Below are 18,290 nucleotides of genomic sequence, written 5' to 3' on the forward strand. Positions count from 1 at the left end.
ATAAAAGGCCACTGAAAAATGTGCAAGAATATTTCAATTACAGCTTTTTTCAATCTTCGTAACATTGCAGAAATCAGAAACATTTGTCCAAAAATGATACAGAAAAGCTAATCCATGCTTTTGTCACTTCTAGATTAGACTACTGCAATGCTCCACTCTCCGACTACCCGGATAAAGCACTAAATAAATTTCAGTTAGTGCTAATTACGGCTGCTAGAATCTTGACTAGAACCAAACAATTTGATCATATTACTCCAGTGCTAATCTACAAAACATTACATGATCTTGCTTCTACCTATCTCTCCGATTTGGTCCTGCCGTACATACCTACACGTAAGCTACGGTCTGTCTCCCGAGTGGCGCAGTGCTAGCTGTGCCACTAGAGATCCTGGTTCGAATTCAGGCTCTGTCGTAGCCGGGAGACCCATGGGGCGGCGCACAATTGGTCCAGGGTAGGGGAGGGAATGGCCGGCAGGGATGTAGCTCAGTTGGTAGAGCATGGCGTTTGCAACGCCAGGGTTGTGGGTTCGATTCCCATGGGGGGCCAGTATGAAAAAATTATGTATGCACTAACTAACTGTAAGTCGCTCTGGATAAGAGCGTCTGCTAAATGATGTAAATGTAAGACGCAGGCCTCCTTATTGTCCCTAGAATTTCTAAACAAACAGACGCAGACTCTGTCTCGACCATTAAGTCTTTACTGAAGACTCATCTCTTCAGTAGGTCCTATGGTTGAGTGTAGTCTGTCCCAGGGGTGTGAAGATGAACGGCAAGGCACTGGAGTGACGAACCGCCCTTGCTGTCTCTGCCTGGCCGGCTCCCCTCTCTCCACTGGGATTTTCTGCCTCTGACCCTATTACGGGGGCTGAGTCATTGGCTCACTAGTGCTCTTCCATGCCGTCCTTAGGAAGGGTGTGTCACTTGGGTAGGTTGAGTCACTGATTTTCCTCTCCGGTTTTGCGCCCCTTCGGGCTTGTGCGGTGGAGGAGGTCTTCGTGGGCCTTGTCTCAGGGTAGTACGTTGGTGGTCCCTCTAGTGGTGTCGGGCTGTGCTTTGGCAAACTGGATGGGGTTATATCCTGCCTGGTTGGCCCTGTCCGGGGCTATCGTCGGACTGGGCCACAGTGTCCCAGACCCCCCCCGTCTCTGCCTCCAGTATCTATGCTGCAATAGTCTACGTCCCGGGGGGCTACGGCCAGTCTGTCCTATCCCGTGAAAATCTCCTGTCTTATCTGGTGTCCTGTGTGAACTTAAGTTCTCTCTCTCTCTCTCTCTCTCTCTCTCTCTCTCTCTCTCTCTCTCTCTCTCTCTCTCTCTCTCTCTCTCTCTCTCTCTCTCTCTCTAATTCAATTCCATTTAAGGGCTTTATTGGCATGGGAAATGTATGTTAACATTGCCAAAGGAAGTGAAGTAGATAGTAAACAAAAGTGAAATAAACAATAAAAATTAACAGTAAACATTACACTCAGAAGTTCCAAAAGAATAAAGACATTTCAAATAGAATATTATGTCTATATACAGTGTTGTAACAATGTGAAAATAGTTAAAGTACAAATTGGAAAATAAATAAACATAAATATGGGTTGTATTTACAATGGTGTTTGTCCTTCACTGGTTGCCCTTTTCTTGTGTCAACAGGTCACAAATATTACTGCTGTGATGGCACACTGTGGTATTTCACCCAGTAGATATGGGAGTTGATCAAAATTGGGTTCGTTTTCAAATTCTTTGTAGATCTGTGTAATTGAGGGAAATATGTGTCTATAATAAGGTCATACATTTGGCAGGAGGTTAGGAAGTGCAGCTCAGTTTCCACCTCATTTTGTGGGCAGTGTACACATAGCCTGTCTTCTCTTGAGAGCCAGGTCTGCCTACGGCGGCCTTTCTCAATAGCAAGGCTATGCTCACTGAGTCTGTACATAGTCAAAGCTTTCCTTAAGTTTGGGTCAGTCACAGTGGTCAGGTATTCTGCCACTGTGTACTCTCTGTTTAGGGCCAAATAGCATTCTAGTTTTCTCAGTTTTTTTGTTAATTCTTTCCAATGTGTCAAGTCATTCTCTTTTGGTTTTCTCATTATTTGGTTGGGTCTAATTGTGTTGTTGTCCTGGGGCTCTGTGGGGTCTGTTTGTGTTTGTGAACAGAGTCCCAGGACCAGCTTGCTTATGGGACTATTCTCCAAGTTCATCTCTCTGTAGGTGATGGCTTTGTTATGGAAGGTTTGGGAATCGCTTCCTTTTAAGTGGTTATAGAATTTAACGGCTCTTTTCTGGATTTTGATAATTAGCGGGTATCGGCCTAATTTTGCTCTGCATGCATTATTTGGTGTTTTTCGTTGTACCCTGAGGATATTTTTGCTGAATTCTGCATGCAGAGTCTCAATTTGGTGTTTGTCCCATTTTGTGAATGATTTGTTGGTGAGAGGACCCCAGACCTCACAACCATAAAGAGTGATGGGTTCTATAACTGATTCAAGTCGTTTTAGACAGATCCTAATTGGTATGTCGAATTTTATGTTCCTTCTGATGGCATAGAAGGCCCTTCTTGCCTTGTCTCTCAGATCATTCACAGCTTTGTGGAAGTTACCTGTGGTGCTGATGTTTAGCCCGGTTCTGGAAATGATTGAAGCTGTCTTCATTAAAGTGGGGGGATATTGTCACGGATTCTGCCGAGACTGCTCCTCCTCCTAGTTCGGGCAGGCTTCGGCGTTCGCCGTCCCCGGAGTACTAGCTGCCACCGTTGAATGTTTCTTGGTGTGATTGCTTTGGTCTGTCTTTTACACCTGTGTCCGTTTGTGTCTGATTACGTGTCCTAGAAGTTCCCTGTTTTGCATTGGTTAGATTGTGTGTTGTTTTTTGCCTGTCCGTAGTGCTGCGTGTTTTTGTATCTGTTTCTTTGTTTATTTGTTATACGCATAGTTTGCGTATTGCTCGCCTCTGTTTTGTTGAGGCCGTTTACTGTATCCTTGCCTGGTGGTTTTTCACAGTAAACTTTGTTGGACTAAGCTTCGGAGTCCTGCGCCTGACTTCCACACATCATACACCTCAGCCTTGACAGAACAACACACCATTATGGAGTCAGCAGGAGCAGTGGCGGCACCCAAGTCGCTGGAGGATCGGATCAGCGACCAAGACACCATGATCCGGCAACTTGGGGCCGCCATGAACGAGGTGTCCAACACTCTGCGCCGGTTGGTTACTGGAGAGATGCCCACGCCTTCTCACACCATCCCATTACCAATGGCCAGTCCTCCTCTCTCAGCACCGGAACCCAGTGGCATACGGCTCTCGCTCCCGAGGGCATATGACGGTTCTGCAGCCGGGTGTCAGGGGTTCCTCCTGTAGGTGGAACTCTACCTGGCTACCATACACCCAGCGCCCTCGGGATACGAGAGCGTCTCCGCCCTCATCTCCTGTCTATCCGGCAAGGCGTTGGAGTGGGCCAACGCCGAATGGAGGGGAATAGACGCCGCTACCATCACCTACGTGGAGTTCTCCCGCCGCTTCAGGGCTGTCTTCGATCACCCACCTGAGGGGAAGGCGGCGGGGGAGCGTCTGTTCCACCTCCGACAGGGGAAGAGGAGCGCACAGGAGTTCGCCCTGGAGTTCCGGACTCTAGCGGCGGATGCGGGGTGGAATGAGAGGGCCCTCATCGACCATTACCGGTGTAGCCTACGAGAGGACGTTCGTTGTGAGCTGGCCTGCAGGGACACCAACATATCCTTCGACCAGTTGGTGGACATCTCCATCCGTCTCGATACCCTGCTGGCTACCCGCGGACGTCCCGAGTGGGGGTCGTCCATTCCACCCTCCAGCACCTCCGAGCCGATTCCCATGGAGCTCGGGGGTGCTGGCGCTAGGGAGAGGAGGAGAGAGAACCCGAGGGGGGCCATCCCCTGCACCAACTGTGGCCGTGGAGGACACACCGCGGCCAGGTGCTGGGGAGGGTCTCCTGGGAGAGGGGACAACAGGTCACGCACTGGGGAGTCATTTCAGGTGAGTAGGTGCCCCACTTACCCAGAGCTCTCTGTTGGTCACATGAGTATACCTGTGAGATTTCCACAGGTGGCACCTCATTCCCAGCATAAGGCGCTAGTAGATTCAGGCGCAGCTGGGAATTTTGTTGATCGTGCATTTTGTTATAGGTTAGGAATTCCCCTTCGGCCGGTAGAAGCCCCCTTTCCTGTTCACGCCCTAGACAGCCGGCCGTTGGGGTCGGGGCTGATCAGAGAAGTCACAGCACCACTTAAGATGACGACGCAGGGGGGTCATGAGGAGATCATTCAGTTTTATCTGATTGACTCTCCTGCGTATCCCGTGGTGCTGGGGCTTCCCTGGTCGTGGTTAAGCGCCCATGATCCTACCATTGCGTGGCAACAGAGGGCTCTTATGGAGTGGTCTGCCCAGTGTGTAGGGAGATGTCTAGGTGTTTCCTTAGGGGCGACCTCGGTAGAGAGTCCGAACCAAGTGCCCGCAATGCGCATTCCCCCTGAGTATGAGGATTTAGCACTTGTGTTCAGCAAAACGAGGGCAACACGGCTACCACCACATAGACAGGGGGATTGTGCGATAGATCTCCAAACAGGAGCGGCACTTCCGCGGAGCCGTGTGTATCCCCTGTCTCAAGAGGAGACAGCGGCTATGGAGACTTACATAGCCGAGTCCTTGGCACAGGGATACATACGGTCCTCCACTTCCCCGGTTTCCTCGAGTTTCTTCTTTGTGAAGAAGAAGGACTGGGGTTTGCGCCCGTGTATTGACTACCGTAGTCTCAATCAGATCACGGTTAAGTACAGTTACCCTCTTCCACTGATTGCGACTATGACAGAATCATTACGCGGAGCGCGGTTCTTCACAAAGTTGGATCTCAGGAGCGCGTACAATCTGGTGCGCATTAGGGAGGGGGATGAATGGAAGACCACCTCGGGTCATTACGAGTATCTCGTCATGCCATACGGGTTAATGAATGCTCCTTCAGTCTTCCAATCCTTTGTTGACGAGATTTCCTGGGACATGCATGGGCAGGGTGTGGTAGTATACATCGACGACATCCTAGTGTACTCTTCTACACGAGCCGAGCATGTAGCCCTGGTGCGCCGAGTGTTGAGAAGACTGTTGGAGCATGACTTGTATGTCAAGGCAGAGAAATGCCTGTTCTTCCAGGAGTCCGTCTCCTTTTTGGGTTATCGGTTGTCCGCGTCTGGTGTGGAGATAGAGGTAGACCGTGTGTCGGCCGTGCGTAATTGGCAAACTCCAACCACTGTAAAAGAGGTGCAGCAGTTCTTGGGTTTTGCTAATTACTACCGGAGGTTTATCCAGGGCTTTGGACAGGTTGCAGCTCCCATTACGTCCCTGCTAAAGGGGGGTCCGGTTCGTTTGCAGTGGTCAGCTGAGGCGGACAGGGCATTTGTCAAACTAAAGAACCTGTTCACCTCGGCCCAGGTGCTGGCGCATCCGGATCCCTCTTTACCATTCCAAGTAGAGGTAGACGCGTCCGAGGCCGGCATTGGGGCAGTCCTGTCGCAACGGTCCGGCACGCCACCTAAGCTCCGCCCCTGTGCGTTCTACTCCAAGAAGCTCAGCTCGGCGGAGCGTAATTATGACGTTGGGGACAGGGAGCTGTTAGCTGTAGTCCAGGCCCTAAAGGTGTGGAGGCATTGGCTTGAGGGGGCTCAACACCCTTTCCTCATTCTGACTGATCACCGTAACCTGGAGTACATCCGGGCAGCTAGGAGATTGAACCCTCGTCAGGCTAGGTGGAACATGTTCCTGACCCGGTTTGTTTTTAAGATCACATACATCCCAGGGTCCCAGAACGGTAAGGCAGACGCCCTGTCCCGGTGGTATGACACAGAGGAGAGGTCCATTGAGCCTACTTCCATACTGCCGGAGTCTTGTCTGGTGGCTCCGGTGGTGTGGGAGGTCGATGCGGAAATCGAGCGGGCACTGCGTACCGACCCTACTCCCCCCGAGTGTCCTGTGGGGCGGACGTACGTTCCGCTCGAGGTTCGTGATCGTCTGATTTATTGGGCTCATACATCACCCTCCTCTGGACATCCAGGTATTGGCCGGACAGTGCACTGCCTTAGCGTGAAATACTGGTGGCCAACGTTAGCTAGGGATGTGAGGGTTTATGTCTCCTCCTGCTCGGTGTGCGCCCAGTGTAAGGCGCCTAGACATTTGCCCAGGGGTAAGTTACATCCCCTGCCCGTTCCACAACGACCATGGTCCCACCTCTCGGTGGATTTTGTGACCGACCTACCCCCCTCCCAGGGGAATACCACCATTTTGGTCGTTGTGGATCGGTTTTCCAAGGCCTGTCGTCTCCTCCCAATGCCGGGTCTCCCTACTGCCCTACAGACCGCTGAGGCCCTATTTACCCACGTGTTCCGGCACTATGGGGTCCCCGAGGATATTGTGTCTGACCGAGGTCCCCAGTTCACCTCCAGAGTTTGGGGGGCGTTCATGGAACGCTTGGGGGTCTCGGTAAGCCTTACCTCGGGGTACCACCCAGAGAGCAATGGGCAGGTTGAACGAGTCAACCAGGATATGGGTAGGTTTCTGAGGTCCTATTGCTGGGACCGGCCGGAGGAGTGGTCTAGGTATATCCCCTGGGCAGAGATGGCCCAGAACTCTCTCCGCCACTCCTCCACCAATTTAACACCTTTCCAGTGTGTTTTAGGGTATCAGCCGGTCCTGGCACCATGGCACGAGAGCCAGATCGAGGCCCCTGCGGTGGACGAGTGGATTAGGCGCTTGGAGGAGACGTGGGACGCTGCCCATGTCCATCTGCAGCGGGCCATCCGTCAACAAAAGGTGAGCGCCGATCGTCACCGCAGTGAGGGACCGGTGTACGCACCGGGAGATCGAGTCTGGCTCTCGACTCGAAACCTGCCCCTCCGCCTGCCCTGCCGGAAGCTGGGTCGGCGGTTTGTGGGGCCGTTTAAAGTCCTGAGAAGATTGAACGAGGTGTGTTACAGGTTACAACTGCCTATTGAGTACAAGAATATTAACCCCTCGTTCCATGTGTCTCTTATCAGGCCGGTGGTAGCTGGCCCACTCCAAGAAGATGAGATAGGAGAGACCCCTCCGCCCCCTTTGGACATCGAGGGGGCCCCGGCGTACAGGGTCCGGACCATCTTGGACTCGAGGCGCCGGATGAGTGGTCTCCAGTATCTCGTGGAGTGGGAGGGGTACGGTCCGGAGGAACGGTGCTGGGTGCCTAGGAGGGACATCCTAGATCCGTCCCTCCTGACTGAGTTCCACCGTGGGCATCCCACGCGCCCGGGTCCGCGTCCTCCTGGCCGTCCCCGAGGCCGGGGTTGGCGCACGGCTGGAGCCGCGCGTCAAGGGGGGGGTACTGTCACGGATTCTGCCGAGACTGCTCCTCCTCCTAGTTCGGGCAGGTTTCGTCGTTCGCCGTCCCCGGAGTACGCTGCCACCGTTGAATGTTTCTTGGTGTGATTGCTTTGGTCTGTCTTTTACACCTGTGTCCGTTTGTGTCTGATTACGTGTCCTAGAAGTTCCCTGTTTTGCATTGGTTAGATTGTGTATTGTTTTTTGCCTGTCCGTAGTGCTGCGTGTTTTTGTATCTGTTTATTTGTTTATTTGTTATACGCATAGTTTGCGTATTGCTCGCCTCTGTTTTGTTGAGGCCGTTTACTGTATCCTTGCCTGGTGGTTTTTCACAGTAAACTTTGTTGGACTAAGCTTCGGTGTCCTGCGCCTGACTTCCACACATCATACACCTCAGCCTTGACAGATATAGGTAACACAGAGAATGACTTTTTTTTCTGTTGAGATCATTTCCTTTTGAATTTCTAGCCAAATGTTCCTGTTTTGATTAATTTAATAGAGTGAGTTAGGTCTGCTCTATACCAAATTAGCATAGTTCTTTCCCTGTTTCACACCTGGTGGATGGGACTACTAGCTCTCTGTAACCTAAAGGGCAACCAGTGGGTCCGTCTCCTCTATACTATATATACAGATTATCTCTCTCTCTCTCTCTCTCTCGACCTGAGACCATGCCTCAGGACTACCTGGCCTGATGACCCAAGTCCACCTGGTCGTGCTGCTGATCCAGTTTCTGCTATTTTGCCTGTAGCTATGGAACCCTGACCTGTTCAACAAACGTGCTACCTTGTCGTATTGCTGCTCCAGTTTCAACTGTTCTGCCTGCGGCTATGAAACCCTGACCTGTTCACCGGACGTGCTACCTTGTCCTGAACCTGCTGTTTTCGACCCTCTCTCTCTCACTCTCTGCTTCCCTCCCTCTCTCTCTCTCTAGCGCACCGGCTGTCTCGACCTCTGAATGCTCTGATATGAAAAGCCAACTGACATTTACTCCTGAGGTGCTGACCTGTTGCACCCTCTACAACCACTGTGATTATTATTTGACCCTGCTGGTCGTCTATGAACGTTTGAATATATTGAAGAACAATCTGGCCTTAATGGCCATTATAATCTCCACCCGGCACAGCCAGAAGAGGATTGGCCACCCCTCAGAGTATGGTTCCTTTCTAGGTTTCTTCCTAGGTTCCTGCCTTTCTAGGGAGTTTTTTCCAGCCACTGTGCTTCTACATCTGCAGTGCTTGCGGTTTGGGTTTTCAGGCTGGGTTTCTGTATAAGCACTTTGTGACTGCTGATGTAAAAAGGGCTTTATAAATACATTTGATTTTATTTGCAGTTTTGTCACACAACACAATGCCACAGATGTCTCAAGTTTTGAGGGAGCGTTCAATTGGCAAGCTGACTGCAGGAATGTCCACCAGAGCTGTTAACAGAAAATTGAATGTTAATTTCCCTACCATAAGCCGCCTCCAACATCATTTTAGAGAATGTGGCAGTACGTCCAACTGGCCTCACTGGGCAGGGGCTGGGAGGGCATAGGCCCACCCACTTGGGAGCCAGGCCCAACCATGGCGGCGCCTCTGCCCAGTCATGTGAAATCCATAGATTAGGGCCTAATGTATTGATTTCAATTGACTGATTTCCTTATATGAACTGTAACTAAAATAGTTGAAATTGTTGTATGTTGTATTTTTGTTATATTTTTGTTTTATTTAGTATATTATAAGCTTCGGTCTTAAGCATCCTAAATAATGCCATGGATTCAGTTTTTGAAAAATAATCAACTTGAAGGCAAAAAAGAGAAGCATGATGTAAGATGCAAACTTGTTGGTATTCCAACTGATTATAGGCTAATAAAGCCAACGACTTAAAAATGTGCGACTGATTTTTTATCAAAACAGTGGAGAAGAAAAACGTCTATCTGATAATCCAACGCTGCTATTTATTGCTTACCAGCAGATGTCACTAATGTCCATTGTGAACAGATAATGACGCTCAAAGTAATTAATAGTTTTTCGGCACAATTTGGTGAAAGCGCCGAAGCCTTCAGAAAGCCTTGGTTTCCCTTTCTCTACTCACTCTACCCTCTCTCTTCTATCATTTTCTCTTCTATCCCCCCCAGCACTGGAAACCATGACCCGCTTGGAATTCAGATGGGCTTTGTGCAGTCTGACCTGAACTGCCAGGTGAAACTCCCAGGTCCACAGGAATTATCTGAAGCCAGTTTCAAGACACCCCAGAACAGTTTACTAGAACAGTTTTGTTTAAAACTCAGAAATTGCAAAGATTAATCCCTGTTTATCAGACTCAGAGCATACAGCTTCACAATGAATTTTATTTCACCTTTATTTAACCAAGTAAGCCAGTTGAGAACAAGTTCTCATTTACAACTGCGACCTGGCAAGATAAAGCAAAGCAGTGCGATAAAAACAACAACAGTTACATATGGGGTAAAACAAAACATAAAGTCAAAAATACAACAGAACATATATATACAGTGTGCGCAAATGTAGCAAGTTATGGAGGTAAGGGAATAAATAGGACATAGTGCAAAATAATTACAATTAGTATTAACACTTGAATGATAGATGTGCAAGAGATTATGTGCAAATAGAGATACTGGGGTGCAAATGAGCAAAAAAAATAACAATATGGGGATGAGGTAGTTGGGTGGGCTAATTTCAGATGAGCTGTGTACAGGTGCAGTGATTGGTAAGGTGCTCTGACAACTGATGCTTAAAGTTAGTGAGGGAGATAGGAGTCTCCAGCTTCAGAGATTTTTGCAGTTCGTTCCAGTCATTGGCAGCAGAGAACTGGAAGGAATGGCGCCCAAAGGACGTGTTGGCTTTGGAGATGACCAGTGAGATATACCTGCTGGAGCGCAGACTACGGGTGGGTGTTGCTATGGTGACCAGTGAGCTAAGGTAAGACGGGGATTTGTCTAGCAGTGATTTATAGATGGCCTGGAGCCAGTGGGTTTGGCGACGTACATGTAGTGAGGACCTGCCAACAAGAGCGTACAGGTCACAGTGGTGGGTAGTATATGGGGCTTTGGTGACAAAACGGATGGCACTGTGATAGACTACATCCAATTTGCTGAGTAGTGTGTTGGAGGCTATTTTGTAAATGATATCGCCGAAGTCAAGGATCGGTAGGATAGTCAGTTTTACGAGGGCATTTTTGGCAGCATGAGTGAAGGAGGCTTTGTTGCGAAATAGGAAGCCGATTCTAGATTTAACTTTGGATTGGAGATGCTTAATGTGAGTCTGGAAGGAGAGTTTACAGTCTAACCAGAAACCTAGGTATTTGTAGTTGTCCACATACTCTAGGTGAGACCCGTCGAGAGTAGTGATTCTAGTCGGGTGGGCGGGTGCCAGCAGTGTTCAATTGAAGTTTTACTTGTGTTTAAGAGCAGTTGGAGGCTACGGAAGGAGTGTTGTATGGCATTGAAGCTCGTTTGGAGGTTTGTTAACACAGTGTCCAATGAAGGGCCAGATGTATACTAAATGGTGTCGTCTGCGTAGAGGTGGATCTGAGAATCAGCAGCAGCAAGAGCGACATCATTAATATACACAGAGAAAAGAGTCGGCCCAAGAATTGAACCAGGCCCTCCAATTTGACACATTGAACTATCTGAGAAGTAGTTGGTGAACCAGGCGAGGCAGTCATTTGAGAAACCAAGCTATTTAGTCTGCCATTAAGAATGCGGTGGTTGACAGAGTCGAAAGCCTTGGCCAGGTCGATGAAGATGGCTGCACAGTACTATCTATTATCGATTGCGGTTATAATATCGTTTAGGACCTTGAGCGTGGCTGAGGTGCACCCATGACCAGCTCGGAAACCGAATTGCATAGCGGAGAAGGTACGGGTGGCGCAGTGGTCTAAGGCACTGCATCGCAGTGCTAGCTGTGCCACTAGAGATCCTGGTTCGAATCCAGGCTCTGTCGTAGCCGGCCGCAACCGGGAGACCCATGGGGCGGTGCACAATTGGCCCAGCGTCGTCCAGGGTAGGGGAGGGAATGACCGGCAGGAATGTAGCTCAGTTAGTAGAGCATGGCGTTTGTAACACCAGGGTTGTGGGTTCGATTCCCACGGGGGGCCAGTATGAAAGAATGAATAATAATGTATGCGCTCACTAACTGTAAGTTGCTCTGGATATGAGCGTCTGCTTAATGACGTAAATGTAATTCGAAATGGTTGGTGATCTGTTTGTTAATGTATTCAGGACTATGACATACACGTTTGATTAAGTAGGTTTGCCACCCTCAAGTCAGCGGCTAGGAGGGTCCTGGATTTAGACAACATCTGGTCTGGGGCACGAAAATGTCTGATAGAGTTAAGACCGGACCCAACCGAAGTGGGCGGAGTCCAACACCTCCCCAGTCCCATCACACTGGGGAACAACAGAGGCTCTGTCCACTACTACGGCATGCAGGAACTGTGGCCATCTGGGCAAAGCCATCATCTGCAAGATCCGTAAAGACAACCATCTCAACTCAGACTTTACCTCCACATGCCCCTGCAACCTGTGCGGGAAAGGGGGGAACTTCTTCAGAACCTGCCCCAGTTCCTACGCCGGCAGGGCAAGGGCTAACGCCACTAAACCAAATCCCAATCCCCTTCCACCAGACAACAACAACGAAGACTCAAAACCAGTCCCAGAGCCAGACCTATCCACAGGCACCGCCCAACCACTCACCGAGATGTCCCATAAAAAACCCCCACCCCTGTCAACACACAAATCATCCCAGAAACATCCACCACCCCTGCCGGCACCTCCACCTCTGCCCACCCCTTAACAAATCCCTTCCTAGCCACCTCCACTCCCTCCAAACCCCTGGTCAAAGGGGAGCCGGTTTTGAGAGAGTCCATACATCCGGAAGAACCCCTCGCCTCACATGTCCTGTCTTTAGATGAAGATGACCAAAACTGGACCAAAATTACCAACCGAAAAGACCAGACCAACAACAGACCAGACCAGAAGACCACCCCAGAACCCAAACGCCAGAAAACACGACCGGAAAAAAACCTATCCCCTACGAGAAACCACCTCCCCCTCACCTTCCCCCCAGTTCATGACTTCCTCTTATCGCTCCTTACTGTCCCTGATCCCCCACTCCCAATACCAACTGCCCTTAACCCCCCTACCATACCCCCTGCTGCCCCTGACTCCTCCCCCTTGCTCCTTAGCGACCCAGATCCACCCCATTTAGCCCTCCCTGCCCCTGATCCCGTACAGCAGCAAATCAGCCTGCCTCAGTCCAGACCCCCCGGACCCTCCGACTCCGAACCGCCTTCACCCCTCCCAGCATCCCCCATTCCATCACCAAACCAGTACAGGGGGCCACCAGGCAGTCAGTGGGGAGGCATACCAAGACCTGTGAACAGCCAAGAACCACCAAACAACACAAACGACCCGTTAGAGGCCCTCATCCAAATCTGCAACGAAATGATCAGACGTGGACTCCCCCAATAACCCATCATCATGACCCTGACAACACACACCAAACAGAAGCACTTTCTTTAGACGGGGGAATCCATCCATAGACAAGGGAATCCATCAATAGACGACACAAGGTACATACAGAGAACTGCCCCCATGGAGGCACTCACACTGAACACACATACCAACTGTTGGTGAGTGCTTATAGGCCAGACGGGTCTGGGCCTTGTTTGTTCCCTCTGTCCTCCAGCGTCCAGCCTTGCCGCCGCATCGCTCCTCATCCAGCACCAGCCCAGACTGATGGACATACCCTCCACCACCCCCACCCCCTTCTCACTCTCAATCTCTCTCTCCCTTCCTTCCTCCCTCTACACCTATCCCTTTCACCTAACCAGAACCAGACCAAAACCAGGAACAATTCATCACCAAACCAGAAGAAGCGTGGAGGAAGGACAAAAGATCTAGACCTACACCCAGGGAGAGCAGGCCACAGGGGAGTATCACTGACCTCCGGGTCTTGGGCTTCCAGCTGTGTCTGCTCGCTCCTCAGTTCGTCCTTCCTCCCCTCTGCAGATCCAGCACCAGCACCAGCACCAATCCAGATCCCATGTTCCAGTACCAGTCTCAGCACCAGATGAGGCGCAGAGGAGGGACCAGACCTTCACCCGGAACGAGCAAGCTACAGGGGAGTACTACCATTGACCTCTGGGTCTGGGGTTCCCTTGTGTGTCGGCTTGCTCCTCAGGTTGTCCTCCCTCCCCTCTACAGACCAAGATTCCGGCCCAGCACCTGCACAGCTCCAAGTTTCCAGTCCCAGCACCAACCCCTCCGCCAACCCTGGACACAGCAGCGGCCACCACAACTCTCACCCCATCCAACTTTTTATTTGATTTATTTCACCTTTATTTAACCAGGTAAGCCAGTTGAGAACAGGTTCTCATTTACAACTGCTGCCAGTCCAGAACCCACCCCTTTCCCCTCCCCAATAAAAGGACACAGACAGACCGTTAACCACTCCACCAGACCAACCACTCAAGCAAAAACAAAAAAATGAAACCAGGTAAGATCTACAGGTGTCACGCCCTGACGTATGGAACTCTTATATGTTGAGTCAGGGTGTGGAAATATATGTGATGTTTTCTATGTTTAGGATCTAGATTCGTATTTCTATGTTTGGCCGGGTGTGATTCCCAATCAGAGGCAGCTGTCGCTCGTTGTCTCTGATTGGGGATCATACTTAAGTAGCCTGTTTGCCTACTATGTTTGTGGGATCTTGTTCCGTGTGTAGGCTTGTATAGCCTGAGGACGTCACGTTGTTTTTGTATGTTTATTCTAATAAAATAAACATGTTCGCATACCATGCTGCACCTTGGTCTGACCCATCTCTCAACGATCGTGACAACAGGCAAACTCTACTTTCCAACGAACGAACACATTTGTTTATTTCTATTGTAATCTGATTTTAGATGTTTCTTGTTCATTTTTTATTTAAGAACTGACTGATTGATTGCTTATGATTTTTTTGACTCAACATTTATTGAATTTATTGAATATCTTGTTTAAACGTTTTAAATTATGAATTATGAATGACATGCATAACCAAATAAAACAGGGTTTCCCAAACTTTCTCCTCTGGGTTGCATGTTTTTGGTTTTGCCCTAGCACTACACAGCTGATTCAAACATTAATCTAATCACCAAGCTTTGATCATTTAAATCAGCTGTGTAGTGTTAGGGCAAAAAAATAAATGTGCACCCCTTGGGGTCCCGAGGACCGAGTTTGAGAAACACTGAAATACAATTACCTTAAACTGTTATGCATTTTGCCATATCCTTTTGGTCTGTTTTGCCCTGTAGTCGCTGCTAGTTTGGAAGCCTTTGTGAAACACCAAATATTCAGTAATATGCTGTAATGTGTAAACTCTTAACCAAGCAGCAAAGTGCTTGCACCAATCCCTTGTAATTACAAGCCCCTCCCCTCAATACATTTCATTCATTCCAACTACAGTAGCATTTACTTCTTTACAGTATAACAGCACATTTTACAGTATTGTACTGTGTGTCATTACGCTGTACTTGCTTTGATTATGATTAGCTGATGTTCACAACAGTGAATGTGGGATGTGGACTCATCTCCACATAACGGTGGGCTCACACTTGGAGCCATAATCAGTGACGTAGCTATCAGCAACCGGTCATTTTCAATGAAAGGAGACACGAGGAGACACACAGCGACTTAACGGTCGGCGTCAAGAGAGCTAGTGACCAGAATTGAAAATGTCCCAATATTATGCAAATGTCAGCAATGGGGAGAGTGCAGGTCTTACAAGCAGGCTTTGATATTGGCAAACAACAAAACAGCCGTTTTGCAAGCTGTTAGAAGTATATGCCCATGGGGTGATTTCAACGACTTGGGCCGGGATTCAATCCAATCGCCCCTTTTCGGCTATGCACGATTGAAAGGCAGTGTTAATGCGGTCGCGGAGACCATATTACAGAGTTGTGGACTTGAGACACATGACTTGGATTCACACATTTGATGACTTGAGACTCGACTTGATAGAAAATGCAATAACTTGAGACTTGACTTGGACTTGGAGCCTCAAGACTCGGGACTCAACTTTGAATGAGACCGATGACTTGACATTTTCTGGCCAGGTTTTGTAATATTTTGTGACTAATTTTCTTGCACAGTGTCTAGGTGGATTACTATACAAGCAGCCAGATACAGTAGCCGCAGCATTGCTCTTGCAAAAAAAAAAACTGAAACAAATTGGCTAGTGATTGTTGATTTGCTGTACAGCTATAGGATTGGGTGCAGCGCACACCACAGTCATGGCTCTTCACTTGCGCTCTCCAAACTCCCGCCAGTGGAGAGTGCTTTTTTTCTCTTGCTGAAATGTTTGCTGTTGCTTTCACACATTTAAATGCATAGGCCCTATGTGTTAAATCTATATTCCATCTAATACTACAATAGTTGCTAGCGTTTCATCATTCCATCCCCGTACCATTTATTGCAACACCTATACATTTCTGTTTCATGTTTGGTAGGCCCACGATACATTTTAATTTAGCCAACCATTTCTTACCCTGCTCTGAGGGGCGCAATGTTTATAGTGCACATGAATGTTCGCAAGAATGATGAGGTAGAAGTTCTGTTTATTTAATTCAATGTATGGTTTCCTTTGTTCATATTTCCTGGGTTTTGTCCGAGTTCTGTGTGTCTGTGTCCTATGTATGCCTCTGTCATTTTTGTAGTGCGTAATAGGGGAGCGCGCGCCTCAGTGCACATAGAAATAGGCTACGTGACCTGCGTTAGAACTTTGAATAGGAGAACATGATTGTTCCATGTATGCATGGTGTTGAAATATCATGAATAATCATTAAGTCTGAATAAGACGAATGTACAAATGTAACAATGGATGTGGAAATGACCTTTTACATTGTAGAACCAGTTTATCAGTTGTAATTGCCAATTGAGTAATTGTATGGTCCTGGGTGCTTATTATATGTAGGCTGTTTGAGCTCCTGTTAGACAAACTCGATTTGGTTTCTCAAGGGGAGGCTGTACAGTTTTGCCCTCTACCTATTTTAGTTCAGATAGGACAAGTTAAGCCTGAAACAGAGGCTATTTATTTTGGGCTATTTCTTGTGTATATTTGGTAAATCTACTTGTATATTTTGTATGATATGGCGCTTTCACCATTGGATCACTAATAAATCTATACTCTGAGCAAGTCAACCTGCCTTGCATTCTGCTGGTTTCATGCCCTTACAACTGCTACAAGGTCCCTATTTTACAATTACATAGGCTAATCCAAATGTGTTGTAGACAAAATAATGAAAAGGGCTGTCTGGTAGCCTCAATAAATAGACAAAGATTTATAGTTGATCAAGTCGGTGCATGTATAGATCTTTTTTTTTACTTCACTTGAGACTTGAAATAAAAACTTGTGACTCGACTAGACTTGACTTGCTCTTAGAATGCATGACTTGGACTTGACCCGTTCTACTTGGGACTCGACTTGAGACTCAGACCTTGAGACTTGCTTGTGACTCGAATAATAGTGACTTGGTCCCACCTCTGCCTCATTCAAAGTAAACACTGCAGATGGAGGAGGATCTTCCGCAGTTCGGATTGAAACCTGGTCTTGATTGCTGATTACTTAGTCTGAGCGCTTGGTAAGACTACTAAGTCTGAAAACGTCTGATAAACTTTGGACACTTCTTCTTTAACCTCTTAAGGAACTGACCCTTTTTACCAATTTTAGCCTAAAATAACATACCCAAATCTAACTGCCTGTAGCTCAGGACCTGAAGCAAGGATATGCATATTCTTGATACCATTTGAAAGGAAACACTTTGAAGTTTGTGTAAATGTTAAATTGATGTAGGATAATGTAACACTTTCAATCTGGTAAAAGATAATACAAACAAAAAAACATGCGTTTTCTTTCTTTTTTTTGTTCCATCATCTTTGAAATGCAAGAGAAAGGCCACAATATAATATTGCAGTTTAGGCGCAATTTAGATTTTTACCAGTAGATGGAAGCAGTGTGTGTGCAAAGTTTCAGATTGATCCAGTGATATTTTGTATCAAGTCTGCCCAAATGTGCCAAATTGATACATTTTCAAGTACATAACTATAGAGAACATAGAAAAATGATATGGTAATACAAAATGCAAGTTTACACACTCCCAGGAATGTCATACATGATGGATCATTAGCTTATACATGAACTTTCGCACATCTAGATGGCCCGGCGGGGTGGGTGTGGAGCCAGAGACACTTAGGATGACACATCAGAGCAAGATTACTAAATGTAAGTACATTATTTACCTTCAGAGGTGAATGTTTTTTGTTGTTGTACACTCTCCTCAAACAATAGCATGGTATTTTTTCACTGTAATAGCTACTGTAAATTGGACAGTGCTGTTAGATTAACAAGAATTTAAGCTTTCTGCCCATATAAGACATGTTGATGTCCTGGAAAGTTTGCTGTTACTTACAACAGTCATGCTAATCACATTAGCGCACGTTAGCTCAACCGTCCCGTATACGGGACACCAAGCCTGTAGAGGTTAATGGCCTTGTTAATAAGTTAAAAGGCAACAGGTAGAAAGGTCCTGTGTGACTCAGTTGGTAGAGCATAGCCCTTGCAACACCAGGGTTGTGGGTTCGATTCCAATGGGTGACCAGTAAGAAAATGTGTGCACTTACTTCTGTAAGTCGCTCTGGATAAGAGTGTTTGCTAAATGACTAAAATGTAAAGATACACATTATTATAACAAGCGAGAACAGATCCCAAAAGGTAAGTTGCCAATGGACTACAGTCTTGCGTGGCCAGACACCCCATTGTCAAATTCACTCTGAAAGCATGGCAAGGGAGGTTACAAACGCTGGTGCTGTGCCACACACACTCTGCCAAGCTCCCACTCCTATTCAATCTTTGTCACGATACCCCCGTGATATACAGTATGACAGCATAAGAGAGAGATGGCC

The 18,290-nt window shown here is 47.9% G+C and overlaps 1 protein-coding gene across 1 annotated transcript in view; it reads right to left on the bottom strand.

Moving 5' to 3' along the window:
• LOC311103082 (MAM domain-containing glycosylphosphatidylinositol anchor protein 1-like) overlaps positions 1 to 18,290 on the bottom strand; it is a gene marked incomplete at its 3' end in the record, with an annotated part of 494,094 nt that overhangs the window by 72,394 nt on the left and 403,410 nt on the right. The gene's annotated exons all lie outside the window — the stretch shown is intronic.

This window comes from Coregonus lavaretus (assembly GCF_964263955.1).
Source record: "Coregonus lavaretus genome assembly, chromosome: 27".
NCBI classification, from domain to species: Eukaryota; Metazoa; Chordata; class Actinopteri; order Salmoniformes; family Salmonidae; genus Coregonus; species Coregonus lavaretus.